The sequence below is a fragment of the Podarcis liolepis genome, assembly GCF_965112155.1.
Source record: "Podarcis liolepis genome assembly, chromosome: 11".
Taxonomy (NCBI): domain Eukaryota; kingdom Metazoa; phylum Chordata; class Lepidosauria; order Squamata; family Lacertidae; genus Podarcis; species Podarcis liolepis.
Genome location: NC_139565.1, coordinates 9,446,464 through 9,468,127, shown reverse-complemented (window position 1 = coordinate 9,468,127; position 21,664 = coordinate 9,446,464).

The following is a 21,664-nucleotide window of genomic DNA, read 5'->3' as shown; positions in this document are numbered from 1 at the left end:
CAGACTGATTTCAATCTACTTCTTACTTCCTCTACAAGTTTGAACAACTTTGAGTATGGCAGATGTGAAGCTGGCATGTTGTTGACTTCTATCTCTTTGTCCCTATCAGCAGGGATATGTTAACTAGATTCAAACGATTTCATGTGAAATTACTGCTCCTGAATAGATACTTTGTGAATGTTAAATGATTTCCCCTATCTGCATATTGGCAGACTGTCCAAAAAAATTTGGAACAGTCCAGTCTGTCAGAAAAAACGCCACAGATATGCAGCTTACCTTCTTGCTCAAAAAACAAACAGGAAAAGAAAGGAAAAAAGATTCAACGAGTTCAAATCATTACATTTCAATTCCTTTACAGATGGTGAACAAATGCAACCTGAATCCAGCTTCTTTTCCCACCTTGTAAGTTGGTCAAACTTTTCCCAGTGTTCATTACATTTTAATGATGTGTCATATTTTGAAGCATGTAAGGCAATAACATATGTCTAGATAAATTAATGCAACAAAAAGAAGAGAGCTTTCAGGAGCAATGCTGATATTTTCAGTCCCACGTACAAAACAGTGGAACATTTAGCATTACGGGTTTTGTCCAGTTTAATTTCACAGAACTTTTAAAAACTTGTCATAAAAAAAAATAGATTCTTACAGGGATAAGAAAAGTATAACATCACTAATGCCAGTCATCTCCCAAACCAACAGGCAAGAATGATAAAGCTTTCCATAATATGAGTTTGTCTATGAGTAGTAACCCCACTCAAACTGCAATCCTATAGCCACCTTTAAGGCCCATTGAACTCAATGGAAGTTACTTCTACATAGACATGTATAGGACTGTGTTGTCAGTTCTTTTTAAAACAAGTCAAACCTACCTGTAAACAAACAAGCAAAACCAAAACCAAATAAATTATTACTAATAGCTGTTTTATATCAGAAGAGAGCAGATATGGTTCTAATAAAGAAATAGCTATATTACAATTTTATATCCACTTACCTAGTAGTCAGCTCCCTTGAAATCAGTGGGACTGAGTAGATATGTCTAGGAATGTATTGTTAGTCTCCAATTCCCCCCCTGCCCCACACACATTTATCAACCTCAAATATAACACAGTTTTTCTTTCTTTTTAATATGATTTTTCTTAAATTTTCTCTTTTACAATTTCAAATAAACACTTTACATACTTAAGATATCAATGACTTCCCTTCTTCTCTTTCCATGCCTCATTTTACATATCTTATATCCCTGCATATTTTACAAAAGCTATACCAATCGGTTTTCTGTTACTGCATCCATCAAAACTTTTTTACACTGTTGAATTTATCTTAATGCTGCCAGCGTTTTCAGCTGTACACAATTATTTTCCATGTATCCAATGAACGTCTTCCTATCTTCTTTAAACGTATGTTCTTCTTGTTCTTCTTAAGGAACAAATAAACACTGAAGACTTTTTTCCCTCGTAAAGTGGGAAGATTACCAATATTACAGGGCGATGTCCAACTTTAGTCATTCTCAGGGTAAAGGTAAAGGTACCCCTGACCGTTAGGTCCAGTCGTGGACGACTCTGGGGTTGCGGTGCTCATCTTGCTTTATTGGCCGAGGGAGCGGGCGTACAGCTTCTGGGTCATGTGGCAAACCAGAGCAGCACACAGAAATGCTGTTTACCTTCCTGTCGGAGCGGTACCTATTTATCTACTTGCACTTTAACATGTTTTCAAACTGCTAGGTTGGCAGGAGCTGGGACTGAGCAATGGGATCTCACCCTGTCACAGGGATTCAAACTGCTGACCTTCTGATCGGCAAGCCCTAGGCTCTGTGGTTTAGACTACAGCGCCATCCGCATTCCGTCATCCTCAGGGTAGGCCCATTCAAAACACTGAACTCAAATATGACTTGGTTGGATATCACCCATGGGCTAGAGCATGCTTATTTATACCATTTTCTCAGGGGTGGCTTCTGGGTGGGTGAAGGCAGGTTTCTGGGTCTGAACACACAAAGTTAAGGAAGCACCACCATATTATGTGACATTTTGCCAGCCAACAACAATCCTAAATACTTTAGGCCAGAGCCTGGACCACCAGTCTTAGGAAACAGACTATGGGAAATTAATTTCATTTATTTCTTTTATATAACAAAATGTACATGCCACTTGACCATCAGAACCCTTAAGTGGTTTCCATGAAATATACATTAAAATTACCAATAAAATGAAATGCGAAAAACAAGCTAACCCAAACTTTTTCCCCCAGAATGAAATCAGCAGTTTTAAAACATCATGAAATGAAATTACATTTTTAAATACATGGGGAAAGTTGCATGCCTGGGTAAGCTTGCTTAAACAAACAAAATCAATAAGTGGAATATATATAAGAAAAATTATGGCAGTTTAATTAGAAAAGGCCTATCCAAGCGAAGAAATGAGCCTACCTGCCATTTCTGTTTGCGGACCGTAAGCATTTGGCACAAACATAGCTATCATCTGTATATGTGTGTATTTAATCCCCACATAATTCGCTTAGTTTATTTGTTAGAGTCTCTAATACTCCCACTCTCACTGTCAAAACAATACTTGGCAGTACTTAGTGTCTAAATACATAAGCTTTTATGCAAAAATGACACATTAGTTCCTCCATGGAGGTCCAGGTTGCCAATGAAGATGACTAGTGAGAGAAGTCTCAGAGATATGTGAGGTGGAGGACTTTTCTCATTCTAGTTTCAAGCACAGATGCACCTCCCAACGGAGACCATGTTCTATTACCTGTTGGCAGCACCGAGAAACTTTGATTTTGCTTTGCAATTAGATGATAGGAGTCGGCGTAATGGAGAGAGAGAGAATTTCTCCCCAGATTAGAGAACGTTTCCTTTTCAGAGCAGATGTTGGAATGCTGGAAAATTTGTAGTTCATCACATGGGAGTGCTGTATTCTCAGAGAAGCTGTTACTTTGGTAGTATTTCTCAAAGTCATTGCCAATTTATTTTCCTCAGTGTTCTATTAGCATCCAAATATAAGTTTTGCCGTGCTAGTCTCCTCAGATTCTGAACATAACCCAGCCAAAAAACATGCATCAGTCCAGCAACATAATGAAAGAAAATGCAATGACCACTACCAATTAATAAAAGAACAGCTTGTACTATAGGATTTATATATGTAGCACCCTGCTTGTGGTTAACGCTTAGCTGGAATGAAATATTCAACGCAGCAATAGAGAAATTAAAATAATAATTTATTTGTCAGACAAATAAATGAGAGGCACAGTGGTATATGGTTACCAAGCTCTGGCCTGGGCTCCTGCCATTATGGCCAGCACTTATATTCCCTCAGCCCAGGCCCCTTGCTCCTCCTTTGGCTGCCTCTGTCCAATCAGCCTGGTTGAATTTCCTATTGGCTGATTGCTATAACCAATCCTAAAAGATACACCCATTTCCTATTGCCTTTTATGGGATACAAAAAGCTATATATTCTTCTATCTATAAATGACAAATAAGTAGTCATATATCTTACATTTGTCTCAACAAGGAACCTTAATTACCAGCTCACCTCTTGCCCTCCTTGCCCTATTGCCCTCCAAAACAGATGGTTAATAGTTTTAAATTTTTTATCTTAGACAGATGTCAGGGATCTTGGGTTCATATTCTCATGCATCATCAATGAAAGATCTCCTTTTTGGAGGTCTTTAAACAATGGCCTGACAACCATATATCAGGAGTGCTTGATGGCGTCTCCTGTCTGGCAGGGGGCTGGGCTCGTTTGCCCCTCTGGTCTCCTACAGCAATATGACTCTATGAAATAAGAATTTAACATTTCTTTCTTTCTAGATCCTTTGCATAATTACATTTAAGCTAGTATATTTCATACTTTATCATAGATAGCTTTTTAGAAGAATAAACCTTCTCAAAGGAAAGGATGGACCAGTTTACAGCCTCAAAATAAAAGCCTCTTCTTCTATTTACACTTCCCTTCTCAGCCAGTTGTTTTCTTTTCCATTTACTCTTGGCCTTTAACCTTAGGAAGATATGGCTCAAGTTTAAGGCACATGGTATTTTTTACTGTTTACCAACTATTAATTATGTAGGGTCAGTGTAACCTTGGTCTCAGCCTGTAATTCCCTTTTTACGACTTTGAGAATTGTTTTCTGCTATAAATCAGGGGGCCCCCTTGTCCAGGAGGATAAACGTCTTGCCAAAGTACTTCTAAAACATTTGAAAATCTTTAAGCTCATTTTAAAATACAGACCCCAATCAAACTATAAGCCTTGATAAAAATGCAGGCTATGATTGGATGCCTCATATATATATAGATAGCTCTGAGTATCTTAATCAGAGTAAATGCCTTGTTTGTTTAAGAAGATATAGGGTAGACTACCAGTTTTGGGGAGCCTTTCTCAACCTGTGGGTCCCCAGATGTTGTTGAACTACAACTCCCATCACCCCTAGCTAGCAAGGCCAGAGCTCAGGGATGATGGGAGTTGTAGTCCAACAACATCTGGGGACCCACAGGTTGAGAGTGTCATGCAAATGAGACTGCAGGTGCTGGCCTGAATGCCAGGTTGCCACGGAGAAGCAGGAAAGGCCCCTGTTCATGTCATACACCGGTACCTCGGGTTACAGACGCTTCAGGTTACAGACTCTGCTAACCCAGAAATAGTACCTCAGGTTAAGAACTTTGCTTCAGGATAAGAACAGAAATCGTGTGGCGGCAGCAGGAGGCCCCATTAGCTAAAGTGGTACCTCCGGTAAAGAACAGTTTCAGGTTAAGAATGGACCTCCGGAACGAATTAAGTTCTTAACCCGAGGTACCACTGTACTTGTGTACAAAAATGCACCTGAAAAACTGATACCATTCTTTGTCTGCCAGCCCAGCTTGCTAGTTCATGCACAGCATGAATATAGACTCAACATGATGACAGAACCGCATGCCCACCTCGCTCACCGAAATGTGCCCACCAATTCTAGCTAGCAATCACACACAAGTGTTACCACAATTACTGACACCAGTCCTGAAATACCTACGTTGGCTCCCAGTATGTTTCTGAGCACAAAAGGTGCTGACCTTTAAAGCCCTAAACGGCCTTGGTCCAGTATACCTGAAGGAGTGTCTCCACCCCCATCGTTCTGCCCGGACACTGAGGTCCAGCGCCGAGGGCCTTCCGGCAGTTCCCTCACTGCGAGAAGCCAAGTTACAGGGAACCAGGCAGAGGGCCTTCTCGGTAGTGGCACCCGCCCTGTGGAACACCCTCTCACAAGATGTCAAAGAGAAAAACAACTACCTGACTTTTAGAAGACATCTGAAGGCAACCCTGTTTAGGGAAGTTTTTAATGTTTGATGTTTTATTGTGCTTTTAATATTCTGTTGGTAGCTGCTCAGAATGGTTAGGGAAACCCAGCCAGATGGACGGGATACAAATTATTATTATTATTATTATTATTATTATTATTATTATTATTATTAAGGACATTATTTTTATACCAATCTGATGATAACTTTTCTGTGTCCAGGAGAAAAAACCTTTTGGAACATGAAAAACGGGGAGGAATTTAGCTCAAGTGTCTTAAGGAATCTATTTTCCAATGTGACTATGACTGTACTTCACCAGAGGATAGATTGTTTTCTGTTCGGTAGAATGAGTAACTTTGAGTCAATCCTTGGATAATGGAGTGCTCTCACAAGGTATTTGAGAGAGCAACAGAAAGAAGATTCTCAAGTATAGTTTTATTGAGAAAGTAATAGAACGGCATTAAGAATTAACTGTGGAGACTGTCCCATATGAGAGGAGTAGAGCTGTATTAGGGCACCTGCCAACCATAGAGAGTGTGTGGGGTTTGGCTTTGGGGGGAGAATAGAGACGCTGGAAACCAGAGGAGAGAGAAAGTGAGAAGCAGGCATCAGGGTGAATCTAAAAAGGAGGCAAAAATGGGTGAGTTTTCTTGGTCACGACAAGTCTTCACCAAGCAGAGTCACTGGAAGTACGAGTGTATAAAAAAGCTGCAAGTCAGTCAGGCTGACTGGAATTACATGGAGTTTGGGGATTCAGAAATGCTAGGATGCTCACCCAGATAGGAGCTTTTAAAAGCTGATTGCGTTTGGAAATAAATCTGGGAAATAAATCAGGAAAGACAAACTAAGACAAATTGAGCCCCTGGGTTCTATGGCAATTGGAGCCTCTGACTCCAAAGATTCGCAAAAAGTAGGGTTATCCTGGAAAGTGGACAAAAGAAAGATAATTAAGAAAAGAGGGGGATCTAGGCTTTACATGGAGTTTAAAATACGCCTGAAATCTCAGTGCTCTCTGGAGCTGATGGACAGAGGATAACCGTGTTGCTTTGATTACAGCAGGAAAAGAGGAAAGCAGAACTTGAACTCTTTTAAGACATCACATTTGCTGCTGGAATTAATCTAGCTCCATTTAAGAGGGAGAAGAAAGTTTGCAGTAATCTAACCAAGACGTTACCAAACAGAGACAACAGAGGCTAGTCTATCTCTGTCCAGATAGGGTAGCATCCAGGTCACCAACAGAAGCTGTTAGAAGGCACTCCATGCCACCGAGGTCACTTGTGTTTCCAGTACAGTAGTGGGTTCAGAGGTACCCGCAAATGGACCCTTGTGGGCTGTTATGGTGTGTTTTCTCCACCTAGCCCCTTTTTCACAGAAAAGGGGACTGCTAAAGTGGTGGCTTATTAAGTTAATGATCCCAACTAAGCCCTCTGGGCTGATTTCCTTCAGAATGGATAGGTTTGATCTTCTTGCAGTCCATGGGACTCTCAACAGTCTCCTCCAGCACCATAATTCAAAAGCATCAATTCTTCAGCGATCAGCCTTCTTTATGGTCCAGCTCTCATTTCCATACATCACTACTGGGAAAACCATAGCTTTAACTATTCGGACCTTTGTTGGCAAGATCTGTTGGAGTTTTAATGCTGTAAACTTTCTAGCTTCTGCTTAGTCTTGCATAAATAAAATCATATATCATAAAGACACAACAAGCTTTTAGTGACCCTCATTCCAAGAAAACCAAACCCAAGGCATGCACTGAGACCCCCAGGATATTGGTGTCCGTAACAATACATTAATTATCCAGCAGTGTAGCATTTCCAGTTTTTGCCATCTAACATTTTCATGCTGGAATTTTGACTGCCAATACTTAAGAAATATAGCCATTTTGGATACTTATCCTTGATATAATCTTCTTCATGATCATAACAAGCCAATATTTTTAGCTGGTAATATATTTAGGTACAGACTCCTTCTTCTCTCATCTCACTGCATAAAGCATTAAATGCTCTCCAATTTTGATGGGGAAAGAAAATCTCCTAAAATGGGATCAAAGGAAACTATTGCAAAAAGAGAGCATGAAAGAATACCATGAAATCAATGCACTATAAATAAATAGGGCAATTAAAAAGAGATGTATTAGACAGCTTTGCTCTGGAAAAAAATAATCACAGTGGCTGAGATGTTAGCCTAGAGTAATAAAAACAATAACAAAAAGTCATAATTCTTGCTGTAAAAAGACATAATGGCATTCTGGTTGAGACTAATAAGGAGATTAAGCAAATATTTGTTTCCTATTACATCTCATTGTATGGCTGTCAGTATTCAAATAATAAGCAACAGGAAAATGTTTAGATGTCCTACATTATGTTTGGAATAATGTTAAGCTGTTAATAGGAACATAACTATATGAGACACAATAAATGAGATAACAATAATTCCATTGGTTAACACTACTCTCTCAGATGGATTCTTGGCTGAAAGTTGTACATCATCTGTCCCAAATTGCCTTCCAAGTTTTACAGAATCCAGTCCTTAACACAAAGAGAATGGAAAGTGCTGGCTGAAATCAGTGCATGATGGCGGTGACGATAATTATAATTACCACAGAAGTTATTACGTGAAATGCATAAACTGAAATGGTAATAGAAGGTTCATTTATTATTTAATATAATTTTAATGCAAAAGCAATGGATGATTATATGTTTTGTACTGTGTTGCCTCAAAACTAAACATAAGTTGAAACTGTGTCGGATGAGATTTCTGTGAAGTATGGCGGTTTGACTGCTATCAGAAGTCTTGGTTACAGTTACTAAGAAGGGCAGAAACTTTGGCAGGTGGCAGTACTGAACGTCACTGGACTTAAACAGATCTGGTTCATTAGAAGGGGCTAAAGAAGGGTTGGAGAATCTTAGGCAAAGTGACCAAATATGACATTCCAAGCCTCTCTCTCTTTGTCCCCCACAACTCTCCCCATTCCACACACCCTCCCCAGACACACACCAGTCTCCTCAAGTCACATTCATTTTCTGCTCTGCTTTCATACCTTCCTTGAGTGTTTTTGCCTGACTGGAACGGGCCCCTGAACTCTGTAAATGGCTTATTGCCTGTGTGAGTGTGTGTAGCAGCTAGCTGTACAAAAGAAGATAACCCACAAGGTCAGGACAGACACAGAGAGGGGGTTACAAGAAGAAGAAGATTGTAGAATAAAGGGAATTAGAAGAGCAGGCAGAAGGAGAGAATAGAGAAGAGAATAAAAATGCATTTGGACATGGGGAATATTGCATTAGTTTTCCTAATTATATTGCTAGTGCTTCTATTCCATGTTCTAATGATCCTTTCATACTGTTACATTGTGTTGTGTTGTGTTGTGTTGTGTTGTGTTGTGTTGTGTTGTGTTGTGTTGGAACTAGTGCTATTTTTCTAGAAAAACAGGTGCTGGAACTCACCATGAACAGAATTCCCTTGTTCTCTTACAATGGCAGTGGTGCCCACCTGAGAGGTGCCAGAACTGAGTTCCGGCAAGTTCCGGATGAGAAAAACCCTGTATGGAACTATAGCTTTCGTAAGTTCGGAAAAAAGTCAGAAGCCCAAGGCAGTATAAGTTCCTCAACTACGTTTATTTAACATTTGTCAGTGACAACAGCTCACTCATAGGAAAGCAAGAACCGAACTGACTGGACAGCACAATAATAATGTCGAGCATGAACTGACCGTTGACAGTTGACAGAGCATGCGCTTACTTGCTATTAGAACGTTTGTCTACCAATGCTTCTACGATTGGTTAGAACGTGCCTTGTAACATAAATTGTGTTAAACCCAATACATAACATGGCCGATATATCAACACATCACCCTAAATTTCGCTCGTACCAGTGGGAGCGGTTTGACACTGGACAACATCACTGCTCTCCCACCCTTTCAACAGAGTCCCCAAAATTCATTTAAAGGGAAAATGTGTTTCAAATCTGTTTTAAAGGTAGAAGGTATTGTGGCGATCACACAGGGTCCCCGGGCGTTTCACCATCTATTGATCCCTGTGCCACCACTTTATTTCTTGCTGCCACCACCCAGGCCCTACCTGGTACAATACTGAGTCCAGTCAGGGTTAAATTGGAACAAAAACTTTGGTTTATTTATTGCAGTTTAACAAGTGTGTGGTTTCATAAACAGTATCGGTCAATTACAATCATGGGGTGCCTATCCAGACCTATAACTTCCGCTACCTGCTCTCCCTAACTAAACCACCTCTCAGATATTTACTTGTCTTCCTAGCCCCTAACTGTTCCTTACTCAGCTTATTTTGCCACACTAACTCAACCTACCCACAACTCTAGCCCAATTCACTCCCACTCCAACCAACCACCCAACTCCCAACGAACTCCTAACGAACTCCTCTCTTTGTCCCTCCCAGAGCCGGTTTTATACTCCCTCTGACTCCACCCCTGGGTCCTGATTGGGTAAGCTGTTTAACTATTTCACCTCCAGCACTCTCGTATGTTGACGTCACAGGTATACACAGCCTGGATCTAGTAGGAAGAACATTAGGAAGAACTTCCTGACAGTAAGAGCTGTTCGACAGTGGAATTTGCTGCCAAGGAGTGTGGTGGAGTCTCCTTTTTTGGAGGTCTTTAAGCAGAGGCTTGACAACCATATGTCAGGAGTGCTCTGATGGTGTTTCCTGCTTGGCAGGGGGTTGGACTCGATGGCCCTTGTGGTCTCTTCCAACTCTATGATTCTATGATTCTAGGCTGCAGCAGAAGGGGAGGAGATGGAGAGCCAGCTAAGGATATTTATGTACAGGTAGCTTGCATGAGAGTCCAGTCCTGTAAGCGAGAGGAAGCCCCGGCAGATGTGGTGCCATAGCCCCATCTGTTCTCGTTCTTCCTCTTTCTTACAGAATAAGCTGTTATCCATTTATTTTACTTGTTCAATTATTTAGTACAGTAGCTGTTTCAGATATGTCATCTTCATTCAAAGCAGTGTGAGCTATCTCGGGCAATTGGAGAGGCTGATTTATTTATCTTGTAAAAAGAAGAGATGTTCTTCACTGAGAAAAGTAATTTTAAGATGAAGGCAGAAGGGGGTTCCTCACAACGTCCCAGTCTGCAGGAAAGGCAGGATATAAATAAATATACCAGTACTAATAAATACCCTCTCACACAGTGGTATGAAGGGGAAGCACTATTGTGTGCTGGGCACCTTTGGCACATTGACACGCATGTCAGCCATACTCACCCACCATCAGTGTGACGGGGGCTGTGCACACATACAGGTGTACACAAGTGGGATGTACTGGGCTGTTTCACACTGGTGTCAGATGCATGGCTAGACGTGGTCAGGTCATGTTTTGCCGCTTCCGCACATGCGTGCGACATCATTTTGAGCGCCTGCACATGCACAAGAGGCGAAACCCAGAAGTAACGTGCTCGGTTACTTCTGGGTTGCCACGGAAGACAACCCGAAAGCGCTCAACCTGAAGCACATTCAACTTGAGGTATGACTGTAACAGCAAACCATGTAATCCAACTGTATCACTTTATGAACCTGTTAGGTGACAGGACATTTTTCAGTCTTATCATCTTACATTCCTGAATCCGTAAAATGGGAGTATGATGGATTTAAACCTCAAAAGGTGAATGAGCACTGGGTCATATTAAAAAAAAACTCACTGGCTCCTAGCTAATTTGATGCCAATAGTTTGTGGGGGGGTTGCTAACATTCTTACTTTTTAGTGTTTGGTTTTATGAAAATAATACAACACGTACGGGGCTGGATTTAGGTTTGATGAGGCCCTAAGCTACTGAAGAGGGACACGGGTGCTGCTGTGGGTTAAACCACAGAGCCTAGGATTTGCCGATCAGAAGGTCGGCAGTTCGAATCCCTGCGATGGGGTGAGCTCCTGTTGCTCGGTCCCAGCTCCTGCCAACCTAGCAGTTCGAAAGCACGTCAAAGTGCAAGTAGATAAATAGGTACTGCTCCAGCAGGAAGGTAAACGGTGTTTCTGTGCGCTGCTCTGGTTTGCCAGAAGCAGCTTAGTCATGCTGGCCACATGACCCGGAAGCTGTATGCTGTCTCCCTTGGCCAATAAAGTGAGATGAGTGCCGCAACCCCAGAGTCGGCCACAACTGGACCTAATGGTTAGGGGTACCTTTACCTTTACCTTTAAGCTCCTGAAGGTAAAAGGGCCCTTTATATGTCCAGCTGTCCTTTGTCAACAACAAATTGTCACTGTTTTATGTGTTGAATATATGCTATATGGTAATTAATGGACCTACACAACACAAGACACTGTTACTGTATGTAGGTTTTATTTTATTTGGGTTTTTTTATCTTATATTTTGGAAATGTACATCCAGGTTTTTTTCCTTTAAATCCCCCCCAAGAGAGTGGGGCCCTAAACTATAGCTTGTTTAGCTTATACGTAAATCTAGCACTGAACACGTACTTTACCAGCAAAAGACAAATCATTGACAAAACTGTTTAAATTCAACACTTTGCACTCACTTTCTCTGTATTGTGCACATTACGTACATTTCAGTGTATTTATTTCAGCTGGGCCCTATGCATTATTCTATCATCATCTTTGCCAACTATCCTTTTAGTCGTTTGCATTATAATTTTTTTCAGTTTGTAATATATTGATTTACCCCCTTCATTTACAGTGAGCATCTGTACACAGCTGTTACTTCAACAGGCAGCAGCAGAGGTGATTATTACAAGATTACATGTTTTTTAGCTACTGGCGCTATTCCTGTTTGTGTGAATAATGAGACAAACAGATTTTGTTTACTTTTTGCATTTTATGTCTATTGTCTCTATGAAAATGGAATAGCCACATCATGCAGCTGAAACATTTCTTTATTCCTATATTGTTGTTGTGGATTCTGGGAGACTCTTTTAGACTGATGGATTGCTAATAGTGCAAGGTAATAATAATAATAATAATAATAATAATAATAATAATAATAATAATAATATTTATTTATACCCTGCCCTCCCCAGCCAAGGTCGGGCTCAGGGCGGCTAACAAGCAATAATAAAAACAAGCTGAATTAATACAACTTAAAAACAAGATTAAAATACAACATTAAAATATTGAAACATTAAAATATTAAAATGCAGCCTCATCACAGGAGGAGAAAGGGAAAAGAAAAAAGAAAGAGGTGTCACCAGTTGAAGATAAGTATAGTAATTGTTCTCCTGGTAGCTAGGAACTCCTTTCCCATATAATGCACATCAGGAGTTTAGTGAAGAGAAAGTTGGGGCAGGTGGAGTAAATCAAAACAGTTAAATTTGGAAATGTGCAGAGAATGAGAGAGAAAATGTTTCTATGAAAAGTTTGCTAAAACTGGGATCTTTGGGATCACAGGTTTGGGGGGGGGGGTTGGAGGTGAGGGAAAATATAAATACATAAATCACCCGTGTGGGGTAATTAATAAAAGAATTGGCTGGATCTCTAGATCCAAAGTTCTGGGCTAAGCACACTCTCCAGCAAGAGAAAGCCCCCAGCAGAGTTTAAAAAGACAGGATCATGCAGCACAGTGGAGCATGGGAATAATAGGCTGTCAGACCTTTTAAATATCCTGTTCTAGCCACTTATAGAACTTCCCCTCTCTGCCCGCTTCTGCAATGAACATTCCACAGCATTTAGTAAGTTTAAATGGCTTTACTTACAAACTCCAAAGGTCAGATTCATATGTTATTCCATGCAGCAGCAAGAAGGAAACAGGTAGAAAGTATTGATTTTACAGAATACAGAAAAATATTTCTGAACACACAGTCTGGGCTTGAAGCGATCAAAGCCAGGTCATGTGGTAGAAGAGAGTGAACAAAGGAAACTTCACTTGCGTCTTCACTGGGGGTGAGAGCCATGACCTGAGTCTTGGAATACAGTTCTGTGATCTTAACACTTTCACGCATTAACCAGCCCTAAGCTTGTTAGTTATATTTTGACTGCAATTTCCCACAGGTTTGCTGTCTGCCAAAAGATTACCTATTTTCTTCCAGTTCGGGCCATTTGTATACTTGTAAATAAAGTGTTACAAAGCATGTTCTCCTTCATGGAGAGCACGTGTTGCGGTGGGGGCTGCCAGGACACTCCAAAGTTGGGGGGCGGGCTAATTGATTGTTGGCCACTGATACGATTGGGGCTTCCCTTGTTGTTGGGAAGAAGTTAATGTTGCCATTTTTTGATTGACAGCCAGAAATAGTAAAACTCCTTGCACGAGGCTAGAGCTTCCTCTTTTCGCCCGTGCATCAGATTGCCCGTCCCTCCCTCCCTAGAATAGGGTTGTTCGCTTTGACCTTGCTATGCCTGTCATGGGGTCGTCTGCTTTTGGAGCGGGGGCCTGGTAGGAATTTTGTCCATCTGGCTGATTGGCTGGGGCCATTTGGTTTTTGCCTACTGCGTAGCAAATCGTCACAACTTGTAAGGTTCGCGGTTAGGCATTGGTTTATGGTTTGGTTGGTTGAGGGGCATGGATTGGCTGTGCCTGCCCCTCTAATGCTGCTGCTGCAAGGGATTCCGTTAAAGGAATTGGGGGCTAACTATTGCTTGTCCACTCTGTCAAGGGGGCTCGGGCCATAGCAATGAGCTCCTGGTTGCACTTGGGGTGAGGGCAGGTTTCCTGCTCCGCGTAACCCCCAAGTGTATTCCCCCATTCTGACTTCCGCATCGTGCGGAATGTCAGACTGTCCCCCATGGTGGGGGCAGATAGTCACAACCAATGCCTACGCAACCACTCACAAATTTGTATTTTAATAAAGTTGTGGCCAAAATTATGCCAAAAATCTTAAACAAAAACTTCTGTGTGATGTGTGAGTTATTGGGGTGGACCTGGGGACCTCGACACGCAAAGGCACCAAAACCTAAATGTTCTAGTGGCATTGTTGCTAAAATCAATCAGTCTAAATAAATGAATGAATTTTCACTTGGAGAAGCAAGAACCACTTAACAACATATGACAAGCATTTCCATTTCAACCTATCACATTTCTCTTTTCCTGCCGCCAAACCTCGTTTTTGAAATGAGCTCCTCTTGAACACCATCTGCCAGTCATGATAAATTGTGCCAAGCTATATGAGATACAAGGATTGTCAGTGGCTGACAGTTATTTACAATTACTACACAGAGAGAGAAAGAAAGAGAGAGAGAGAGAGAGAGAGAGAGAACAAGCAAACACACACACAAACAAACAAACACAATGGCCTATTGTGCTATCTGAAAACATTTCACAAAATGAGTTAGTTTTTTAAAAAATATATATGCAAATCATATTAAGTAGCATACAATTAAATCTGCCTATGGGAGGAAACCAAGTGTACTTGATTTCATAAGACATCATGAAGGAAGAAATAAAATAAAAGAAATGCTCTTCCACAGATTACATATTTGTTGTTGTTGTTCAGTCGTTCAGTGTCCGACTCTTCGTGACCCCATGGACCAGAGTACGCCAGGCACCTCTGTCCTCCACTACCTCCTGCAGTTTGGTCAAACTCATGCTGGTAACCTCGAAAACACTATCCAACCATCTCGTCCTCTGTCTTCCCCTTCTCCTTGTGCCCTCCATCTTTCCCAACATCAGGGTCTTTTCCATGGAGTCTTCTCTTCTCATGAGGTGGCCAAAGTATTGGAGCCTCAGCTTCAGGATCTGTCCTTCCAGTGAGCACTCAGGGCTGATTTCCTTAAGAATGGATGCGTTTGATCTTCTTGCAGTCTATGGGACTCTCAAGAGTCTCCTCCAGCACCATAATTCAAAAGCATCAATTCTTCGGCGATCAGCCTTCTTTATGGTCCAGCTCTCACTTCATGGATCACTGCCTTGCCGTGGCGAAGGGGCTTGAAGAACTCAGAGAAGCTATGAACTACGCCAAGCAGGGCACAAAAGATGAACAGGTCATAGTGGAGAGTTTTGACCAAACGTGATCCATCTGGAGGAGGAACCGGCAAGCCACTCCAGTATCCTTGCCAAGAAAACTCCATGGACAAAGACAACAGATTACATATAGTTACTTGTTATTTACATTTATAAACTGCTTTTCATCCTGCAGGATCCTAGAGTAATGAACATTTATAATAGAGACCACAAATGAATTACTTTAGACATCATTAAAATGAGTACCAGCAGCATCAGAGTTGGCCAGATAAGCTTTATTAATTTTATACTGTACAGAAAGAAAAACACCTAAGTCTATAACTTCCAAAATTATGCCGTGGGTCATATGGGCATCAGTGAATTCAAAAAGGACCTTTGTGATATTATAGTTCTGAGATCAGAGTGCTCTTTATTTGCATACGTTATCAATGGAAATCAGGTGTTCAGAATTCATCATGTTTTTATTATTGTAAGCCACCTTTTGGGCTTACCCAAATAGAAAGTGGGGAATCTTAATAATATATTTTTTATAGGTATTATGCTCTACAAATTTCATTGTACCATCTGGCAACGTGGATAACACAATATAAGCAGCCACACACCAGTGTTTCTCTCTTCATACCTAAATTATTTTCTATTCCTCAACCCTAAAGATGGGAATGGTTTTTGGAAGCAGGCAACTCAGCTAGTCAACTCAAGGCTACCATACTTTTAGAACACATTCTACCCGCCGCCGCAATTCCTGGTGACTGTAGTTTGTTTAGGATGCTGTGAATTGTAGGTCTGTGAGAGGTAAACTATGGTTTCCAGAATTTGGGAGGGGGGTTAAAATGTATAGGGTATATGCATCCATGGTTTATTTGGCAAATGTGCACCATTCTTGCCCATCATTTAGCTAAATTTTACTACAAGAAAGGTTGTTGCATATTTTCCTTAAGAAATAAATCTGCATTAATAATGTGGAGATTCATATGATCAATACAGTATAGTGGTACCTTGGGTTACATACATTTCAGGTTACAGACTCTGTTAACCCAGAAATAGTGCTTCAGGTTAAGAACTTTGCTTCAGGGTGAAAATTGTGCTCCGGCGGTGCGGCGGCAGCAAGAGGCCCCATTAGTGGTGCTTCAGGTTAAGAACAGTTTCAGGTTAAGAACGGACCTCTGGAACCAATTAAGTACTTAACCCGAGGTACCACTGTATGCCAAATTCTCTCACAGGAATATTTATCAGATAAAACCATTATATGCATTGATCTTTATCTTCTCTCCTTCCCCACACCATTCTTTCATTTTCTCCTCTTGCTCTCCTCTTCTACCAGATTACTGAGACTACAGAGGTTTGATTTCAGATGCAAATCAAAATCAAGGGATCAATTTATCTGCTTTGGAAATGTTTTGGAAAAGGAAGAGAGAAAGAGAATGCATTTAGCTGTGTAATAATAATAATAATAATAATAATAATAATAATAATAATAATACAGTGGTACCCTGCAAGACGAACGCCTCGGAAGACGAAAAACTCACTAGATGAAGGAGTTTTTCGTTTTCTTAGCCGCTTCGCAAGACGCATTTCCCTATGGGCTTGCTTCGCAAAACGAAGCTTGCCCCGCAAGCTCCGGGGATAGCGGGGAAGCGCAGTGCGTCTTCCCCGCTGTCCCCGGACCTCTTTTGAAGCAAGGGGCGGCGGGGAGAAGATCGCTTCTCCCCGTTGCCAGCCCCGCAATCTCCGGGGACAGAGGGGAAGGGGCGCGCGCCTTCCCCTCTCTCCCCGGACCCCTTTTGAACCAAGGGGCGGCAATGGGGAGAAGCGATCTTCTCCTCTCCTCCCCTTCCCTTGCTTTAAAACAGGTCCGGGGACAGAGGGGAAGGTGCGCGGCGCTTCCCCTCTGTCCCCGGACGGTCTCCATAGGAACGCATTGATTGATTTTCAATGCATTCCTATGGGAAACCGTGCTTTGCAAGACGAAAAACTTGCAAGAAGAAAAAACTTGCGGAACAAATTAATTTCGTCTTGTGAGGCACCACTGTAATTTTATTATTTATAACCCGCCCATCTGGCTGGGCTTCCCCAGCCACTCTGGGCGGCTTCCAAAAATATTAAAATAATGTAATACATCAAACATTAAAAGCTTCCCTAAACAGGGCTGCCTTCAGATGTCTTCTAAAAGTCTGGTAGTTGTTGTTCTCTTTGATATCTGGTGGGAGGGCATTCCACAGGGAGGGCGCCACTACTGAGAAGGCCCTCTGCCTGGTTCCCTGTAACTTGGCTTCTCACAGTGAGGGAACCGCCAGAAGGCCCTCGGCACTGGACCTCTGTGTCTGGGCAGAACGATGGGGGTGGAGACGCTCCTTCAGGTATACTGGGCTGAGGCCATTTAGGGCTTTAAAGGTCAGCACCAACACTCTGAATTGTGCTCAGAAACATACTGGGAGCCAATGTAGGTCTTTCAAGACCGGTGTTATATGGTCTCGGCGGCCATTCCCAGTCACCAGTCTGGCTGCTGCGTTCTGGATTAGTTGTAGTTTCCGGGTCACCTTCAAAGGTAGCCTCACCTTTGAAGTAAAGTAAAGTAAAGTAAAGTAAAGTAAAGTAAAGTAAAGTAAAGTAAAGTAAAGTAAAGTAAAGCAAAGCATAAGTGTTTGGAAGGCTGGGGGATGTTTAGCTTTCAGAGACACAAACAAACTGGGCCTCATTCTATTCTGTACACATCAAACTGCAATGAAAAGCTTTGAATTTAAAACGGAATTTAACAATTGTTGTAATTGTGGAGAAGGTATATATTACCACTGATAACTCAATCCAAGCATAAAATATGAAGATGAAAGGAATGAGGGGACATATTGATTGATTCCACATTGGAATGCAGATTAACATCATGAATTCTAAATTAGTAATCAAATGTTTACATTTAAATATTGACAAAGTTGGGGAAAGCCAAGCCCGGAATGCTGAAATTCAAACAATAATCTTATCCATCAATAAGGGAGAGGAACTCAAACACGATAAAAGCTCAAACCCCATTTGCTACCCAAACAAAGAATGCAATTAGAGCGGAAGAATAAATTCAGATGTCTAAATCCAGCATAGACCTAGGCATGTTTGACACCATTGATGTCAATTGGCTTAAGCATGCCTAAGCCTATGTCAGATTTAGGCCAGACATTCGTAACTATATTCCCGGAATTGTTTCATTACAGTTACCTGCAGAAAATGGCCGAAAGCCCAGAAGCCGCAAGAAAGGTCTTAGTAGTCCCATCACTTTGCCAATGTCAATGTTGTTTTCCGTATATCATGTGAAAGGTTATTGCCCCAGTTTTTGTAATTGTGCATGAATGTAAAGGTGAAGTTCAATTGCTGAACATCCGCCTAAGGAAAAAGTTAGCTAATGGTCTGAGATGAAAGTAGAAGGCCATTAACCTTTGATCTCATTAACGTCCCCAGAAGGATATCAACAAAGTTATGCAAAGGTATTTCAAAAGTGCACCCAGGAATGGTGAAGAGCAAGTTCTAAATAAGAACAGCACATTCTAGAATGTGTGTTCCACTGTGTTTGGAAACAGAGCATTGGAATCATGGATTAAATAAGAATATTGTTATGAGTTTGAGGGTGTCAGAAGCCTCTGATCCCTGGATCAACCAAGCATTAAACTCATTTAACCATCATATGTTCAGGCAAAGGCAAATCTTTTTTTAAAAAAAAAAAAAAAATAATATTTATTGAAGTTTCCCAATCAAACCAAATTGTATATTCCAAATTATACAAATTATCCAATAATCAAACAAATCCCAATGTTATGCCTAATTACAAATTATTATTATTTTTTAGCTGACTTCCCATGCTTCGAGATCGGAGGGAATCCTAATCATCTCATAGTTCTACTGCATTTCAAAATATTACACTCATTCCCTTAATACATTCTGATGTGAATCCTTCATTATTTTCAACAGCCTCTGTGTTCATTCTGCAAGTGAGTTTAAGTCCAAATAAAATGTTTCTGTGTGGATTTTATGTCTCTCCTCTTCTTCTTTATAGTCCAACTCTGTGGTCCTAGATTCCCCTCTGTAAATTCACATCCTCTCTTCACAAACTGGTGTTTCTGCCGAATCAGTCCAGGAGCCTTCCACTGCAGGTAGCTGCCATATCGACACACAGACCAGATAAAATCAAATCATGGCATCTGCCCAATGTTGTTCTTTAACCAGCTGCTACAGGCAAAGGCAAATCTAGGGGATTTATTTTTTCTGTGGGGATGCAGGGGGACGCATACCCTAAACATTTTGTGAATCTAAGTTTGGCCTCATCGAGGGGCAGCATTTCAATATGAGTAGGAAAATAAGAGTACCTGTAAACATTTTTTAATAAAAAGGCACTGAGCATAATCACCCAACCCCTTCCAACTTCCCTCTCTCCCCTTTTTGTTCTTTTTTATTTTCTTATTCTTCCTAATTGTTTAAACCAATTCATAAACCAAGAACTTATACATTGACCACTAATCATGAAGCATGTTGTAGATATCTTCCCACATTTATGATGCTACATTTATGAGAAAACTTGGTCTACTTGTTTGTATAACATGATTCTTGTGTATAAAACCCAATACATACATACATACATACATACATACATACAGTGGTACCTCGGGTTAAGAACTTAATTCGTTCTGGAGGTCCGTTCTTAACCTGAAACTTTTCTTAACCTGAGGTACCACTTTAGCTAATGGGGCCTCCCAAGGCCGCTGTGCCGCCATCACACAATTTCTGTTCTCATCCTGAATCAAAGTTCTTAACCCAAGGTACTATTTCTGGATTAGCAGACTCTGTAACCTGAAGCGTCTGTAACCTGAAACGTCTGTAACCCGAGCTCCCACTGTAAGTAGTCCAATGGAAGACAAGAGGCAGATGTCACCAGATTTTGGCATGGCACAGGGCACCACTGAAATTTGAGATGCCAAAGCCCACCACTGGTTCAGGGGCATGCAAATCCTATCTACTGCTTCCACTGTCCCTGGGACCTCAGTGCCCTTGACTGTTACAGTGGTTGACCATTCTAGGTTTCCAAAAACCAGCTTCTATGTTCCCCACATGCTTATTTCTATGATCAAGGTGCTACATGGCTTAGAATAAAACAAAATGTCAGTAAGAGATAACACTGGGCAATCACATGCAAATGTGAGTACATTTAATTTGGTATGGAAACATCCTGGTAAATGGATTCAGATCTGCTAAACTCTTAATTTCCCAAATTAAGTCTTCAGCTACTTATATTATTATGTAAAAATTGTGGTGAGGTTTAAATTTCCACTTATATTCACTCCTTATTATGCACTGACACAATGAAGTGCCTCTTGACACTGAACTCCTGATGAGATTTTGTTCCTCCTTTGCTGACTACCTCTTTCTGCTTATTAGGAATCTGACATTGTTCCACTACTGAAATGACAAAAAGTGGAGTTGAAAAATGGCGCTGAGGGGGCCATTCTGTTAGAGCAATTATAGGTGTGAAGACTTCATAGATGTTCATCAAATGCAGGCTTCTGTTTTGCAGGTCCAGTTTCCAAATTCCACTGAAATGTGAAGCTTGAGGTGGAGAGCTGTGGATCTCCCATATTTTGCAAAGCTGAAACTTTGTTGATGTTTCTTTCAAGGTTGAAAACGTCTTCTTTGACTTGCATAGGGAACAAGACACCCTTCAAAACTAAGATAAAAGTAGTGGTCACAGTAGAGGCTACTTCCTTATTGACTCAACATTCTCCTCCCCTCCTCTTCATCCCATGTGATGGGAATGCAATACAAAAAGCATGGCCATTCTTTACATTCCTTACTACAGGGAACCAGGAAGAGGGCCTTTTCGGTAGTGGCGCCTGCCCTGTGGAAGACCCTCCCATCAGATGTCAAAGAGATAAACAACTACCTGACATTTAGAAGACATCTGAAGGCAGCCCTGTTCAGGGAAGTTTTTAATATGTGACATTTTAATGTATTTTTAATCTTTGTTGGAAGCCGCCCAGAGTGGCTGGGGAAGCCCAGCCAGATGGGTGGGGTACAAATAATAAATTATTATATTTTTATTATTGTGTACAACGAACTTGGGTGAATTGCCTCAGTGCCAGATTGGTTATTTAGCACTGAGACATTACAACTTGATCGCAAATTACCTGGGAATCACGTTGGAAGGGAAACAAAGCACCACTGGAAGACCAAAAAAACCCCCACCAAAACACTGGAACAGCTGCTAAAGTAAAGTGCAGGCGAAAAAGACACTCCAGATTTCAGAATGTTGTAGGAGGTTTGGTGTACTTTTTCGAGCTGAACATTCAACACAGCCCAAATGTATAAAGAGCTTTAGAAGTAAATTGTTTAACACACCATGGAACACAATAGCAAACAGCACTGTTATCCAATGCATAGCTATTTTATTACCCTGCCATTTTCAGTCTATAAAGTAATTGTGTCTGTAATCTAAATAGAATTGTATTTCACTCCTTTTGCATAAAAGAATTTTGCTCTGATACAAAATGC